General features: G+C 43.4%; 1 long non-coding RNA gene across 1 annotated transcript in view; it reads right to left on the reverse strand.

Annotated features, from left to right (window-relative positions):
• LOC142818725 (uncharacterized) overlaps positions 1–14,460 on the reverse strand; it is a 136,070-nt gene extending 121,610 nt beyond the window's left edge. The window contains exon 1 of the long non-coding RNA XR_012896342.1: positions 13,502–14,460. This is a non-coding gene — a long non-coding RNA (uncharacterized LOC142818725). The remainder of the gene's footprint in view (positions 1–13,501) is intronic.
• Between the last annotated feature and the right edge of the window lie 2,804 nt (positions 14,461–17,264).

Genomic DNA, 17,264 nt, shown 5'->3' on the forward strand with positions numbered 1-17,264 from the left:
AACTTTGATAGGTGCTACACATGCAAACCGCTAGTTTGAACTTAATTCGAACTAGTGGAGCGCTTAATTCAAACTAGGTAAACCTCATTCTACGAGGACTAATCCTAGTTCGAATTAAGGGCTGTATAGCCACTTAATTTGAACTAGTGGGAGGCTAGCCCTCCCCAGCTTTCCCTGGTGGCCACTCTGGGCACCACCAGGGAAACTCTTCTGCCCCCCTCCCAGCCCCGGAGCCCTTAAAGGGGCACAGGCTGGCTACGGTGCCTGTGCCAGGTGCAAGCCTGCCAGCACCCAGCCAGCAGACCCTCCACCTGGCACGGCTCGAGCCAGCCACCCGCTGACACCCAGCCCTCTGCCTCTTCCCGGGACCAGGCTGGCAGCTCCCGGGAGCCTGCCCAGGTCCGCAAGAGGCAGGCACCCACCTGGTCTAGTGTGGAGATCGTGGACCTCATCCATGACCTCCACACTAGGCACAGGAAAGTGGCCATCTAGGGCGGAATAGCTGCCAGCCTGGCCACCCAGGAGCACGTTGGCATGAAAATCAAGGTGGTCCACTGAGACCCCTGACCCTGAGCCCTGAGCTTAGCATGGCCGTAATGGGTCAGACCAAAGGTCCATCTAGCCCAGTAGCCTGTCTGCCGACAGCGGCCAACACTAGGTATCCTGGAGGGGATGGACCAAAGACAATGACCAAGCCATTTGTCTCATGCCATCCATCTCCAGCCTTCCACAAACAGAGGCCAGGGACACCATTTCTACCCCCTGGCTAATACCACTCCATGGACCCCACCGCCATGACTTGATCTCACTTCCCTTTAAACTCTGTTCTAGTTGTAGCCTTCACAGCCTCCTGCAGCAAGGAGTTCCACAGGTTAACTCTTTGCTTTCTGAAGAACAACAACTTTCTCTTACTAGTTTGAAGCCTGCTACCCATTCCTTTCCTTTGCTGTCCTCTAGTCCTTCTTTATGGGAACTAATGAAGAACTTTTCTGTATGCACCCTCTCCACCCAACTCCTGCTTTTAGAGACCTCTATCCTTTCCCCCCTCCGTCTCTTCTTTTCTAAGCTAAAAGTCCCACTCTCTTTAGCCTCTCTTCATATGGGACCTGTTCCCAACCCCCTGATCATTTTAGTTGCCCTCCCCTCTCCCAGCCTCTCTCTTCCCCTCTCCCACCTCCTTTTCCCAGTCTCACCTAGTTTTGTTCAATAAGGACAGATTCCATTTTTGAACACAGTTGTCCTTTATTTTGTACATCAAGAAGAGGGGCTAAGGAGAGGTAAGTGGAAGGAGGTGACAGAGTAATGGGGTACGAGCCCCCAATGGGGAGGACTGGGTTGGCTCTGCGGGCTCCTTGGGGTGGAAGCTTTCCTGCAGGCCCCCGATTAACCCCCCCTCCGGATGGCAGCCTGCGGCAAGTGCAGCCGGGCTGATGGCCGAGTGCTATGATGTGTCGAGTGTGGGCATTCAGGGCACTCCAAGCCAGGACTGCTTTGCAAGCGGGGAAGCCCTGAACTGTCTGTCCAGGGTGGGGGTTGGGTCCCTTAAAGCACAGCCCTTGGCTAGCCTGAGACAGCAGCTCCACACTCGAAGTCCTAATATGATGCCCTGCCGGCACTGCTTCCGGCCATCCTTAACCTCGGTTCAGGGTCCACTCAGTGTGGACATGCTAATTTGAATTAGCAAAATGCTAATTTGAACTAGTTTTTAAGTCTAGATACGCTAATACGAATTAGCTTAGTTTGAATTAACTAATTCGAACTAAGTTCGTTCGAATTAGTGCTGTAGTGTAGACATACCCTGAGATAGTTGGGGAAATAACATTCCAGATCATATTAACAGGTAAAATACTTATTAGATCTCTTTATCTTTAAGTAATGAGGAATTACCCAAATATCTCTACTCCCTCTATACTTCATCACTGGTAAGTCAGACCAGATCCTCAGAACATAAATTATATAGCCAGATTTCAAATCTAGTTTATTATTCTGCATATGAGAATGAAGTGGATACAAATGTTATCAACCATCTCCTAGGCAAACCACTCATTTTTAGGTGGGATTTGGCAGGGCATGTGCAGATGTATCCAAATTATTGCATTTTAACTGCACTGAGGATGATGCCCTTAAATTTACATGATGATGCCCTTAAATTTCATAGCAGAAATTTGGATAAATAAGGTTTAGTCCATTATCTAAGCCTTCTATTCAACATGAAGTGACAGTGTAAGGGCTAGCAGATGATGTGGCAGTAGCTTTGAGTACATCCAGCCTTAATCACAAGAGGGCATCTTTCCCGCTAATGCATATGTTGAAGTCAATGGGATTTTTATCACACAGTTAAGTGGGACCAAAATTTCACCCACAATGTGTGTATTAAAGACATGAAGTTTGCAAAGACTTCAAGGGGACTGGAATGCAAATTCAGGGGCATTGTCTTTCACACAGTTAAAATGCAATAATTTTGTTACATCTGAACATGCCCTGTCAAATTCCCACCTGAAAATAAGTGGTTTGCCTAGGAGATGGTTGATAGCCTTTGTATCCACTTCATTCTCATATGCAGAATAAGTGTAGGATTTCACAGAATCATAGAACTGGAAGGGACCTAGAGAGGTCATTGAGTCCAGTCCCCTCCCATTACAGCAGGATCATGCACTGTCTAGATCATCCCTGACAGATGTGTATCTAACCTGCTCTTAAATATCTCCAATGATGGAGATTCTACAACCTCTTTAAGAAATTTATTCCACTGTTTAACCACACTGACAGTCAAGAAGTTTTTCCTAATGTTCAACCTAAACCTCCCTTGCTGCAATTTAAGTCCATTGCTTCTTGTCCTAGCATCAGAAGCCAAGGAGAACAATTTTTCTCCCTCCTCCTTGTAACACCCTTTTAAATACTTAAACTGCTATCATGTCCCCCCTCAGTCTTCTCTTTTCTAAACAAACCCAATTCTTTCAGTCTTCCCTCATAGTTCATGTTTTCTAGACCCTTAACCATTTTTGTTGCTCTTCTCCGGACCTTCTCCAATTTCTCCACTTATTTCTTGAAATGTGGTGCCCAGAACTGGACACAATGATCCAAATGAGGCCTAATCAGCACAGAGTAGAGCAGAAGAATGACTTCTCATGTTTTGCTCACAACACTCCTGTTAATGCATCCCAGAATCATGTTTGCTTTTCTTACAACAGTGTCACATTGACTCATATTTAGTTTGTGGTCCACTATGACCCCTAAATCCCTTCAGTAATTCTCCTTCCTAGACAATCACTTCCCATTCTGTATGTGTGAAACTGATTGTTCCTTCCTAAGTGGCGTACTTGGCATTTGTCCTTATTAAACTACACTCTGTATACCTCAGACCATTTCTCTTATTTGTCCAGATAATTTTGTATTTTGACACTATCCTCCAAATCACTTGCAACCCCTTCCAGCATGGTATCATCTGCAAACTTAATAAGTGTACTCTCTATACCATCCTCTAAATAATTGATGAAGGTATTGAACACACCTGGTCCCAAAACAGATCCCTGCAGAACTCCACTTGTTATGCCCTCCCAGGATGATTGTGAACCATTAATAACTACTCTCAGAGCGGTTATACAGCCAGTTATGCACCTACATTATAATAGCCCCATCTAGATTACATTTCCCTAGTTTATTGATAAGAAGGTCATGTGAGACCATGTCAAATGCCTTACTAAAGTCTAGGAATACCACATCCACTGCTTTACCCTTATCCACAAAGCTTGATATCCTATCAAAGAAAGCTATCAGATTGGTTTGACATGATTTGTTCTTTACAAATCCATGCTGGCTGTTAGCTATCAATTTATTATCTTCCAGATGTTTGCAGATGAATTATTTAATTACTTGCTCCGTTATCTTCCCCGGCACAGAAGTTAAACTGACTAATCTGTAGTTTCCTGGGTTGTTCTTATTTCCATTTTTATAGATGGACACTATATATTTGCCCTTTTCCAGTCTTCTGGAATCTCTGCCGACTTCCACGATTTTTCAAAGATGATAGCTAACGGCTCAGCTACCTCTTCTATCAGCTCCTCAAGTATTCTAGGATGCAATTCATCAGGCCCTGGTGACTTGTAGACATCTAACTTTTCCAAGTAATTTTTTACCTTCTTCTTTTATTTTAACTTCTAAACCTACCCCAGTTTCACTAACATTCACTATGTTAGGCATCCCATCACCATCCATCTTCTTGATGAAAACTGAAACAAATAAGTCATTAAGCACATCTGCTATTTTCAAGTTTCCTATTATTGTTTATCCCTTCATTAAGGAACCTATCCTGTGCTTGTCTTCCTCTTGCTTCTAATATATTTGTAGAACATCTTCTTGTTACCCTTTATACCTCTAGCTAGATTTAGCTTATTTTGTGACTTTGCCTTTCTAATCTTGCTCCACGTATCTGTGTTGTTTGCTTATATTCATCCTTTGTAATTTGACCTAGTTTCCACTTTTTATATGACTCCTTTTTAATTTTTAGATCATATAAGATCTCCCATTTGATTCAAGGTGGTTTCCTGCTATCTGTCTTTCCTATGTAGTGAAAGAGTATGCTTTACGGCCCTTAATAATGTCCCTTTAGAAAACTGACAACTCTCTTAAGTTGTTTTTTCCTTAGTCTTCTTGCTTCCCATGGGGCCTTACCTACCTGCTCTCTGAATTTACTAAAATCTACCTTCCTGAAATCCACTGTCTCTATTTTGCTGTTCTCTTTTCTACCATTCCTTAAAATCATGAACTCTATGATTTCATGATCACTTTCACCCAAGCTGCCTTGCACTTTTAAATTTTCAACCAGTTTCTCCCTATTTATTAAAATCAAATCTAAAGAACAGCTTCCTCCCAGTAGCATTCTCAACCTTCTGAAATGAAAAATTGTCTCCAATGTAGTCCAAGAATGTATTGGATAATCTATGCCCTGCTGTGTTAGTTTTCCAACAGATATCTGGATAGTTGAAGTCTCTCATCACCACCAAAACTTGTGCTTTGGATGATTTTGTCAGTTGTTTTAAAAAAGCCTATTCCACCCCTTCTGCCTGGATAGGTGGTCTGTAGTCGACCCCTAGCATGCCATAACCCCTTTTAACCTAAGCCAGAGACTCTCAACAAGTCTGTCTCCTATGTCCATCTCCATCTCAGTCCAAGTGTATTCATTTTTAATATATAAGGCAAAGCCTCCTCCCTTCCCCCCCCCCACATCTATCCTTCCTGACTAAGCCGAACCCTTCTATACCAATATTCCAATCGTGTATTATCCCACCAAACCTCTGTGATACCAACTATGTTATAGTTGTAGTTATTTATTAGCACTTCAAGTTCTTCCTGCTTATTCCATATTTCTTGCATTTGTATATAGGCATCTAAGATACTGATTTGATTTTGCCCGCCAGTTTTGCATTGTCCTTCCTTTATCTCTGCTATTATAGCCCATGCTCCCTCCCATTTCTGAGCCATCTCCAAGGTCTCCATGTTTTTCATTTACCTGTGAGCTTTGGTCACCTGCCCCCATGAAACCTAATTTAAAGTCCTCCTCACTAGGTTAGTCAGTCTGCATCCAAATACTCTCTTCTCCTTCCTCGAAAGGCGAACCCCATCCCTGCTTAGTGTATTCCCAATGGTACCAACCAGTCTTAATTTTCATGGATGACCACTTTCTGGCTCTTTTGACATGGGAAGGAGAGTAAGAAGAGTGTAGATTGTGCTGCTATGTCAAAACATTTCTTCATTCATACTGAGGTCAACAGTGTTCTTATTGGATAAAATACTTGCTTTTCTACCACTGAGATTAAAGAAACCTGTCAAGCAGTAGAGGGTTCTGATGAAGAATATCGTTTTGCTGCCAGAACAGTTTACTGATGGCTGGGTATAATCTCTTGTGATTGATCATTGTCATATTGAACCTCTTCCTTGGCTTCATCTTCCCACATCATCATGGTATTCAAGTGACACTTGAAATGAGAGAATGGATTAGTGATTGAAATCTTGTCCTGAGATGGACTGGTGTGGAATAGAATGTTTTTCATAGCTTACAGCGAGGTGGTCCAGGAAGTATCTGTAAAATTCAATCTAATCACAGCAGCTAGATAATAAACAACCTGCTTAATTTGAATTATTTGTATCTGGTGACCAATCTGGGTTTATTAATGCAGTGATCAGATCACTGATTCAGAATGAGCTGTCTGCTTCCATGAGAGGGGAATCAATTCTTAGGTGGACTTATGTAGATTTTTTTCTTCATCCTGAGTTTCACCAGCTGGTGCTTCCTGTCCTGCTGAATGCACTACAACTTACTCAACTGATCATGACAGTCCCTTCTGACCTTAAAACAAATGAGTCAATAAATTTGCTCCCACTTTTTGCTGGATAAGGCATTGGGGTTTCAAAAAAGAATTAGATAAGTTCATGGAGGATCAGTCCATCATTGGTCATTAGCCAGGAGGGGCAGGGACATTGTCCCTAACCTCTGTTTGCCAGAAGCTGGGAATGGGTGACAGGGGATGAATCACTTGATTGCCTGTTTTGTTCATTCCCTCTGGGGTATCTGGCATTGGTCACTGTCAGAAGAATGTTTCTAAATGACTCCTTGAAGGATAGGAGAGAGGCAGCTGTCAAACTGTGATGGGCATGGTCATAGTCATAGCTACTGGTCAGAGCCAGGGGTCAGCACCAGAATCAGGATCCCAGAACAGGGTTGGAGTGACTCTACAGTGAGAACAAGGCCTGAGGCATCTTTTGCTATCAGGCAAGGAGAAATTCCAAGCCCTGAAGTTGCATTGAGCAGACTGAGCTACTGTTCCTCCTGGGAGGTTTATGTACCTGCCATTAGTCACCAGACTCTGGAGTCACCTAGCACAAGAATGACTCATCAGTGCATGTGGATTAATCAGGCTGACTCATCACCTTACAGCAGCTTCTGAATTATCCCCCTGTTTCAAATCTCTCATTACTGAGATCTCTGTGGCTCCCCTCCCGTGGACCACTCCATTTTCTCCTCTGGAGGCTCTTCCTTTGCCTGCTGGAAATTCTACTTTGTAAATGGTAGGTAAATTGTAACACTCCTCAACACAGAGTGACACCAATACTTTGAACAGCACGGTGGGCTCAACTAAAGGGATCGACCTATCCAGCTGATACTCTTTTGTTCAAACTATTAAATAGTGAAATGGAGTAAAAAGAACTTGTACTTGAAGCAGATTCCCTAACATGCATTAGTGTAGTATCAGGACCCCATTGCTTAGCTGAATTGCAGGGGAAGGTGAAAACATTCTGACTGTTCAGAACTCAACCATTTGATAAAGGATAATCATGATGAAATTGTTTATGGCAGGAAATGCCTGCTCTTTACCGTTGCTCGTAGCTATGTGGGCAATGAGTTTTGTCTATATTAATGGCTTTCGTGTCAGTAAATGATGATAAAAGCTAGCTAAGAAAAAAGTCCCCCTGAAGAAAGCTATGCAAATAAATTACTGGGGAGTGGTCATTTGAATATCCTGAATAAGTTATATTTGCAGAATTATTGGCTCTCTTGAGATTCTTCTAACATTGTGATTTGTATGTACTACACTAATGCATAACTAGCTGTCTGTATGCCTGGAACACTTTTTTTTCCCCTTTATAAATGACAAGATTTGATTTCACATCAGAGTCGGTTTAATAATCTAGTCCTCTGAGATCATTTTAACATTATGATAACGCTTGTGATATTAGCTTAGTCTGTCATTACCCCAGCCTTCCGCATGTTACCTTCTCCTGCTTGGTCTCATCAGAATTATACTTGTTTTTATCTGAGTATTTATCCTATAAACCTTTTTTATAATCCTTTAGGAAAATTGGGCAACAAATAAGATTTTACATCAATCTGAAAGGTGGTGGTTTCTAGTCCTGGAATGTGGTGGTTTCTAGTTTTCATTTTGTTCACTATATGCTATCCCTGGTGATGGGGTCGAAAAGTTGCTGTGGTGTTTGTATACATAGAACTGTGATAATTCTGTGTTCTATACCTTTTCATCTCTAAAACCACTGCGGGGTTCTGAGAGTAGAAGCCATTCTGTGTTCATTTCAGTGCAGACCGTTCCAAAGGAGACCAACACTGTATCTTCCTTAAGAGGAACTTTCCCTCTATTCTTTTTAGTTGTATAGTTCTTTTTATCTTTTAAAAATAAATGTTGACTAGAAATATATTCTTCCTCACCCCCTTGATGTTGTTTATGGAGAAAATTGTTCTCTCTGAGCTAGTTCTTCTGCCCAGGAAAGGCCATAACTGCATAATGACAGAGGTGCTCAGTGTGGTCACATGACTGGGTAGGGTCAGCTGATAAATGGCCAAGGAAGATCAAAAGGGAAGAGATCTGTAGGGAGCAAGAAGGACCCTCTGTAATGGAGAGAAATGGACAGCAGGAAGCATAGGGAGGATTTCTGCAGTGGACCAAGGAGAAGGTGTGGGAAGAGGTCGGATTCCGGCGGAGGAGCAGGAGCAGGAAAAGCCTCCAGGCAGTGCATCAACATGCTGCTGTTTCCCTAGCTGGGGGAGGGAGAAGGGGAGCAGCAACATGCGGAGCTGCTTCTGGCTCAGCTTCACTCTGCTTCTTCCACAGGAGACGGATCCAGTGGGGAGGCTTGGGGCTCCCTCCCCCCTTCCCCTCAGAGGGAAGCCAGCGCTGGTGCTCCAACCTCATGGGGCGAAAAGGGGCAGCACATGGCTAGGGCACCATTGCAGGCTCCCTGCTATGGGGAGAGGGATGGAGGGTGGAAGAGGGGCTGAGCTCGAGCCACAGACCACCTAGAAGGTGTTCACAGTCCACTAGTGGTCCACAGACTGCAGTTTGGGAACCACTGATGTAAGGACAGATAGCTTGGGGAGCCTGCATGCTGGACTAACCACCTGTAGTTGTTGTTTTAGATTTAAAATGCCTCGCCAAGGCTCTGGACACCCTAACAAGTGACTAACACTGCAATAAATGCAAGGAACTACCAACAGCATTAAAATAATCATTTCAGTAGGGTGCTGACTGTGAGAAGCCCTTTCCATCCCTTTGTCTTTGTGGGAAGCATACCCGCCGCAAAAAGCTACCAAACAGATGTCTTTGGTAGTGTGCCCAGAAGGTCACCGGATGTGGGCTATTTTGGAAAAAGTGCCTGGGAGAAGGGAGAGAGAAGATAAGCAAATTCTGGAGACTTGGAACCCTCACAGAGAATGCCCTGCCTGCCTTCCCTTCTCTTATATAATGACGGGAATCCAGCTCTGGCAGCCCCCTTTTCTGTCACCGCCTATGACAGTGATGTGACAGAAGGAAGGACTATTGGAGCTGGTATTAGCATGAGGCTGTTGAAGGTTTAGTATTGTGGGACTGTTTCTTTATCCCGAAAGGGGTGCAGTTAAAGCACCAGACTGTGTCCATCCACAAGCTCTCCTACTGCTGGAAGAGGAGAACTGAGGCAGGTGATGACGGGGTACCAAGTAGGGGTGCAAAATCCCATTTAATTGGTTAACTGATTAAACAGGAGTGAGCAGGGGAGGGGCTTCTCTGGAGCGACTCCCTCAACCTGCTGCAGTCGAGCTGGAGCAGCCCCCCCACAGCAGATGGGCTGGAGCACCCCCATCCCCAGCAGACAGAGGCTGCTCCAGCCAAGCTGGAGTGCCCCCCAAAGAGCTATGCTCCAGCCCTGACCAGTTAACCAGTTAACCGTTAACATTTCTAGTACCAAAAGTGACTGTCACCTTTGGTTTTAAATATTTACATTCCTGGGGGGCATCACACTAGTATTCCTTGCTTTTTGATGTTGGCTAACTACAATAACACTATGAAGAGCTCTTCTTTTCTTTTGCCCTTTTCCCTGTATAGAAAGAGGGCAAGTCTTCACGCCTTTCTCCGCTAATCTCAAATCAGGGAATTCACACCGCTATCAATCCCAATTTAACTGTTCTAGATGCTTGGAAGTTCTAGATACCGAAGCAATAAGATGACATAAAAATCTCTTCATCATCCCAGGAGCCACTCAAAAATGGCTTCAACAAAACTTCCATTTTCAGTTAGTCCAGCTTTAGTGTAATAGGTACAAACTTGTGGTGTTCACCAGGAATCACATGCCATCTTTATCCACCTTCTTTTATATTTGAATTTACAGAATTATTGTACCAAAGACAAAACTTTTCCATTTGAATGTCCGTCTTATCAAACCGAAATATAAAATTCTCTTCCCTTCCACTCAGTACTTGGGTAGCACTGTCAGTGTCATCTGCTTTCATAGAATTATCTTTTCAAGTGAACAATTCAGGAGGTTTCTCCTGATTGCTTTGCCCAAATGTGTGTAGCAACAACAGAAAACAGGTGTGAGGAAACAGTAACTGCTTGGAATAGGAGCCCAAAGTGAAAGAAAGTCTCAGAGGGGCAGCTGTGTTAGACTGTAACTTTAAAAACAGCTTTAAAAAAAGTGTAGTCCGGTGGCACCTTAGAGACAAAATATATGTATAGTATTATGAGCTTTCATGAACAAAACCCACTTCTTCAGGTGAGATGATCTTGAGTCATCTCACCTCATAATCATCTCATCAGAAGAAATGGGTTTTGCCCATGAAAACTCATTATATTATAGATTTATTTTTGTTGGTCTCTAAGGATGCGTCTGCACAGAACCCTTAGCTCAAAATAAGATATGCAATTTGTGCTATGCATAGCTTATTTGGAGTGAATTTCGAAATAGCTTATTTCGTAATTTGGAACTGTTTACATAGCACTAAATTTCAAAATAGCTTGTTATTTTGAAATGCCCCTTTACCCTCGTGGAATGAGTGTTACCTGGACATCAGAATAAGTCACCCATTATTTTGAAATAACGGGCCGCTTCAATAGATGTGGAATAGCTATTTTGGATACTTCTGGTATCCCAAAATAGCTCCGCAGTGTAGATGCACCCTAAAGGTGCCACAAGATTACTCTTTTAAAAAAAAAGTTGCTTTCAAAATGAAAAAAGGCAGAATATCCATGTAAGAGGCAATTGTGTTCAGATCATTTTGCCAAGTAATAAAACCAATCTGCTCCTGGCTCACTACTGTTACTATTATTTATTTGTTCATTCATAACATTTTGAAGAAGACATAGGAGATGAGATACCTGGCACGAGCAGCACTCAATCTAACTCTGATATAACACATAAAATAGCTGTTCCAATTTGACAGTAGTGTTCAGAATATATGGGTAAATATGGCTAAGACATATTCATATATTACAATTGCTAGTTTATAATGAATGAGAGGGGGGCGACTGATGAGAATGGAGCTATCTTCACTGTCTTTCCCTGCCTGAGCACCATGTGGAGGCCATCAGTGGACATGTTACTGTGGGAAGATTTCACATAAGTGATTTTCAAGGAAGAAAGGTGAATGGAGAAGTGGGACTATTGCTGAAGGCATTCCATACTGTTAAAAATGTCATGTAAAGTATCTAGAACAAGTACAGAAGTTGCTCAAAAGAAAGGAGTGCACTGAAATTGTCGAATACACACCGTAAATAGTAAATCCTAACTGGACTCTGGCATCTCTGTTGGAAGCACATTTGGTTTTTGTTAAGAAGAATGAGGCAAACAAAACAAGACCCTAATTCTATTCAACCCACGAATGTTATAAACCAGGGCTGTACCTGCATGATTAAAATATTTGTGAGCAGCCATATTTGGGAGGGTTTCCTCCTTAATGAGTTGATTCTCTTGAAGATGAGCCAGAACTGAAATACAGTAGGGTTATAATTACTAGTGCGTATATATACCCTTCAGACTCCCAATCTCATGCTATTGACTCCTACTACACACAAACTCACAGTTAGCTTGGGCAACATTACATTTGTTTAGTTATTTGAATGATCAGGATCCCACTGAATAGTTAGTTTATGGCCCAGTAGCTAACTAACCTAATCCCCCTACAGTAAGAGAATATATGGGTAGTCAGATCTGATCTTAATTCCCAAAAGTAATACCTTCTGAAGTATGATACATAGCTCCAGGAATAACTTAACTGAATCTGCTAAAGACTGTTACTTTGCCATGATTTGTCTGTATCTCTGGAAATCAGGCATCAACCCCATGGATTTCATAAGTCAGAATGGATCAAGTAGATACCACAAAGTGTTTGAGGTTCACTAATTAATTTGGTCTGTCTTCAAATACCACCATCATCATTTTGCTGTTTAAAGGAATCTATCATTCGATTCTCATCATGAAAAAAAGGATTTGGGTGTATTAACTAATTGCTCCTCACAACATCTGCGTAACATACACATTCTCCCTCTTGCCCATTGTCCTTATGCATAAGTGGAGGCACAGAGAGGGTTAATGACTAGCCAAGGCCCATACATGGATTAATTGGTAGAGCCTTGTTTAGAATATAGAAGTTCCTGGCTCTCAGTCCCATGGTCTAACTGCTAGATCCCTCTGAAGCTGCCAGAGATCAATTTCAATAATGTACACAGAGGCACACCCAACTGGTTTTCTGGCACTTTGCCACCTTATCAGCAATTTGGCTCTACTAGGTGAAGGCCTGTTTTGCAGGACTGTGTTTTTGATTAGATAAAGTACAGAATATCTTTGTCCCCCACCTCAAGGAAGCTCTGCTTTTCATCCATTCCTTTTCACCAGTTGGTGTAAGTATAAAACAAGATCCTTTGTACCTCTTCTGTTTGAGCAACTCCCTCACATGCAGAGCACAGAAGTCCAGAAAAACATGCAGGAACAACTGATTTTTCTAATCCTTATGTAACCCCTTTTTTATCCCTGGGTTACTATGGAGCAGGTCATGCTCATCTGTGTGTCTGGGTGCCTGATGTTTTTAACATAAATGGAGATTCTGAGTACCCCAGTAGTGTTAGATAATTGGGGATCCCCTATCCACCCCTTTTTCTGCTGTCCCTTGCCTCTAAAGGAATATAAAAGGGCAATGCCTCCACCTGTCTAGATCCACTTAACAGTGTGTCTTGGGAGTCTCCAGAAATAAACTTATTCCAGTAATAATCTGGATCAAACTCCAAAACAACAATTACAAATAATATATATCAAATTGATTACATTAGAATTAACACACTTTTTTTAACAATTTAAAGAAACAGGATTTAACAGACTAAAAGAGAATAAAATCAATTCACAAAGTACATAGAAATAAAAGAAACATCTCTAACTGGCATTTACACTGCCACCATTTATCCCACCCCAGAGTGTGCACTCCTCTGGAACTCAGAGTCCCACACGCTTCCTTGTGTGGGTGCACTTGAAGATCTGCAGCTAGAGTGGAGATAGCACTGTACAGGTTGTGTTTTTGTCAATCCAAGTAGCAACAACTGCAAAATCCCTCTGATACTGGAGCAAACCCCACCAAAAGCCAGCAGCTCTGGTTCACTGGGCAGATCACTCTGTCTCTTTTTGGACTGAGAGTCACTTTGTCTTCTGCGTGGGCAGCACTTTCCCAAACAGCCACAGTTACTCACAGTACCTTCTATGTAGGTCCTTATCAGTCACAGGCACAGGCACAACCAGGATCTCTCTTCTTCAGGAACAATCACCAACAGTGCCTGAAGAAGCCAGCTAGATAAAAGCCCCAGCAGGCTCTAGCTTCCAGCAGCAGCTTTTGGACTGGAAAAGGCTCCAGTAATCTGACTCCTTTCTCCAAATTAGAGCCCCCCTCCCCAACTCTCTCCCTGCATTGCCTGAAAGAATAACAGTTTCCCTCCTTTTTCTCAAGGACTCATGGGAGTTGTAGTCTCTAGGGCTAGATTGCAGCAGCAAGGATCCTCCCAGTAAAAGTCAGAGGCTCCTATGGTACAGGGAGCTTAAATTTACTATAATTGTCACCCAAGGATTTCAAACAATTGCATTACAAACAAAAATTCACCGCCATCTCTTTCCTTATACCTCAACTTGTAAGGAAGTAAAATATTAACCTCCACTGTGCCCCCATATATTTTATGGAAATGTATTTTTTAATATGAATGTGCATAACTCAAATATGCTTTATGCAAAATGGGGCATGTAACCTATCATTCAAGAGCTTGTAATCCCTGAATGTGTATATTCTATTTGTGTGCATTCTTGTATGTGAAGTTAGAAATATAAAGTGCAAACTGCTTACTAATGTAGATCTTCTAGTGAAAGCCCTTAGTGGTACTTAAAGAACTTAATGGCCCAGTGCTCAAGACAATGATCTTCAATAGTTTTGTTTGTCTAGTAAGCCTGGATTGTGATTGGGCCTACAAAGGCACATGAGGATTCCACCTGGTGCTGGAATCAATTTGAATTTTGTACTCTTCTGGGTACGGGTGGGGAAAAAATTGGACAAAGGATTCCCATCCTGGGGAAATTTTATTTAAGAGATGGGGAGCAAACAATGATTGTCTTCAGCTGGCTTCATACAAGAATTTTACCTGAAATAAGAACTAAAATGGGAAATTATGTTTTATAACAATTTCTCGTTAGTGTATCAGGCTTAGTTGGCATGCTTTGTTTATTTTACCTTAGCAACTTACTTTGATCTGTCTGACACCACTTGCAACCACTTAGGTCCTATTTTTATACTTAATAAAACCAGTCTTGTTTATTATCAAACCCAGTGTAAATAATTGTTGCCTGGGGTGGATCAATAGCTGTACAACTCTCTCTCTTTCATTGACAAAGAAAGTAAATTTTATGAGCTTTCTCTCAAAACTTATACAGAGTGAGATGGATTTATTGAGGATTTTGGTTCCTATTTTGAGACTGTGCTCCTGGGTGCTGTCAAGTCCCTGTAACTGAGCCTCCCAGAGCTGAGCTGTTCTCAGTGTCTGTGTTACTCTGCTGGGGGGCTGTTACCCTAATGCTTGGTCTTTGCTAGGGTAGCTTCTGGCTCAGGAGGACCGGGTGGTGTGGTGTCCCAGGGAGCAGACAGGAAGACTCAGTGGCATGATCAGGTAACAGTAGGATGTAAATGGTTGCAAGTGATTACAGACACTCTATGACCCAACCTATCTCAAACCGCATTTCACAAAGGGGGACACTAAAGCAAGGTGGCTATGTGTTTGTCCAAGGAGAGGTCCTATATCCCAACCCCTTCTCTAACCACTTGATAATGTTGCCTTTTGGTTATAAGCTATTAAAATATTTAAAAAAAGGTGCAATCCTAGCCCCACTGAAGTCAGTGGCATGGATTGCTGTTGACTTCAGCCTTTAGATCAGGGGTGGGAAATAATTTTTATGGGGGGCCATTCTAAGATAGAGTTGCCAGATGGCTTAACCAAAAATACCGAACACCCTCCACCTTCCCCCCCCCCCCCCCAAAAAAAAAATCTGAGGGGAAAAAAAAGGGGAGGGGAGACCAAAGTTGTTGAGCAAAAAAAAAAAATGCTTTTTTGCCAGTGGCCATTTTGTTTTTCTGCTGCAGCCACAAGAGAAGCCCCTGTGGAACCAGGTAAGCACTGGGGGGCTCAGCGGGAGGTCTAAGGGCTGGGCCCAGTTGCTGAGTGTATCATAGGGTTGCCAGGTGTCTGGTATTTTTGCCTCCTGTAAGGGGGGAAAAATCAGAAAATACCAGAAATTTTAAGTGTCCAGTATTTTCTGAATTTTTTTACTGGGCAGGAGGTGACAATACCGGACTATCTGGTCTATACCGGACACCTGGCAACCCTACTCCAAAATTTTGGAAAGAGGTCGAGGGCTGCATTCTTCCAAGATATGAATGGAGGAGAGGCAGGGTCTGGGATGAAGGTTGGGTGCAGAAGGGAGCTTGGGGTAAGGGATTGGAGTGCAGGAGGGAGAATGGAGTCTGGGAGGGAGTTTGGGTGAAGGACGCAGTTGTGATCTAGGGCAGGGGATTAGCCTGCAGGGGTTTGGGATGTGATCTAGGGTAGGAGAGTATTATGATATGGGGCAGGAGATTGGGGTTCCAGATCTGGGAGGGGTACAGATGCAAGAGGGGGGCAGAGGGTTTGGGTATGAGAGGGAGGACAGAGGGTTGGGGAAGGGGGGCGTGTCAGAGGTAGGCTCTGGCCAGGAGACTTACCAGCCTACAGGCAAGACATCCTGCCTGCCTGCAGAGCTAAGGCTTGCAGTGCTTAAAATATTTCCAAGCCAGCCAGCCCACCTGCCTGGCCATGTGCTTGTGTGAATAAATGAGCCCAGGAGAGAGGGCATGGTTCTTCAAACAGGCAGCTCCCATTGGCCAGTTTCTGCCCAGAAACTGGCCCATGGGATTATGCTGGGGGCGGGGGCAGCTCCTGAAGTTATCCCCTCTCCCTTCCAGTTTTGAAACAGAAACAGGGCCCAACAGCCGCATTTCTGAGTGGTGTGCGGGGCTGTGGGACAAGCAGGGGAGCCTGCCTGGGGCTCCCCCCTGCCTCCATGGGTCAGATCCGGTGTTTTGGTGGGCTGGATCTGGCCCGCGGGATGTATTGTGCCCAGGCCTGCTTTAGATTCATTTTGCAAATACAGGCAGTCCCCGGGTTACATGGATCCGACTTACATCGGATCCCTACTTACAAACGGGGTGAGGCAACCCCGCATTAGCTGCTTCCCCCCAGCAGACCAGGGAGACTCAAAGCTAGCGCCTCCCCCAGCAGACCAGGGAGACGCGGAGCGGCTTTTCTCAGCAGACACCTCAGCTTGAGAATAAAGGACTGAGGGAAGCGAGGTGTGGGAGAATAAAACTGAGCTCTGGAGAAATGTTTGGCTAGAGTTTCCCCTACAATATGTACCAGTTCCGACTTACATACAAATTCAACTTAAGAACAAACCTACAGTCCCTATCTTGTACGTAACCCAGGGACTGCCTGTATCAGGGCTCCTGATACCATCTACATGTTTTGTTAGTCTTTAAAGTGCTACCAGACTGTTTGTTGTTTTTTAAGTTTATCAGGTGTGAAGTGTTCAAGCTGCAGGGGGCAATGTGAGCTGCACAGTTATGGGATGACGACTGTCAGCAGGATGCTGAGAGAAACTTCCTGATTTGGGTTTACACAACTTTCAGCAAACATTCAGAACAATTTGCCAGGATTGGGGTAGTTTGGCTTCAAGCCTTGAACTCTGTCTGAAGTATATGGGGAGAGTTAATCTTCCTGTTACAGATGACGCTACAACCAGTATCTTCCATGTTTGCATCAGAATGGAGTTGACAGAACTGACAAACCAACTTTTATTTACAATTTTTTTCATGGCTGCCATTTCTGCATTTGCTACAAAAAAGATGGGATCTGATTGCTTATATCTAAGAAACAACTTATTTGCTTGAT

Source organism: Pelodiscus sinensis, chromosome 17 (assembly GCF_049634645.1).
Source record: "Pelodiscus sinensis isolate JC-2024 chromosome 17, ASM4963464v1, whole genome shotgun sequence".
Lineage (NCBI taxonomy): Eukaryota > Metazoa > Chordata > Testudines > Trionychidae > Pelodiscus > Pelodiscus sinensis.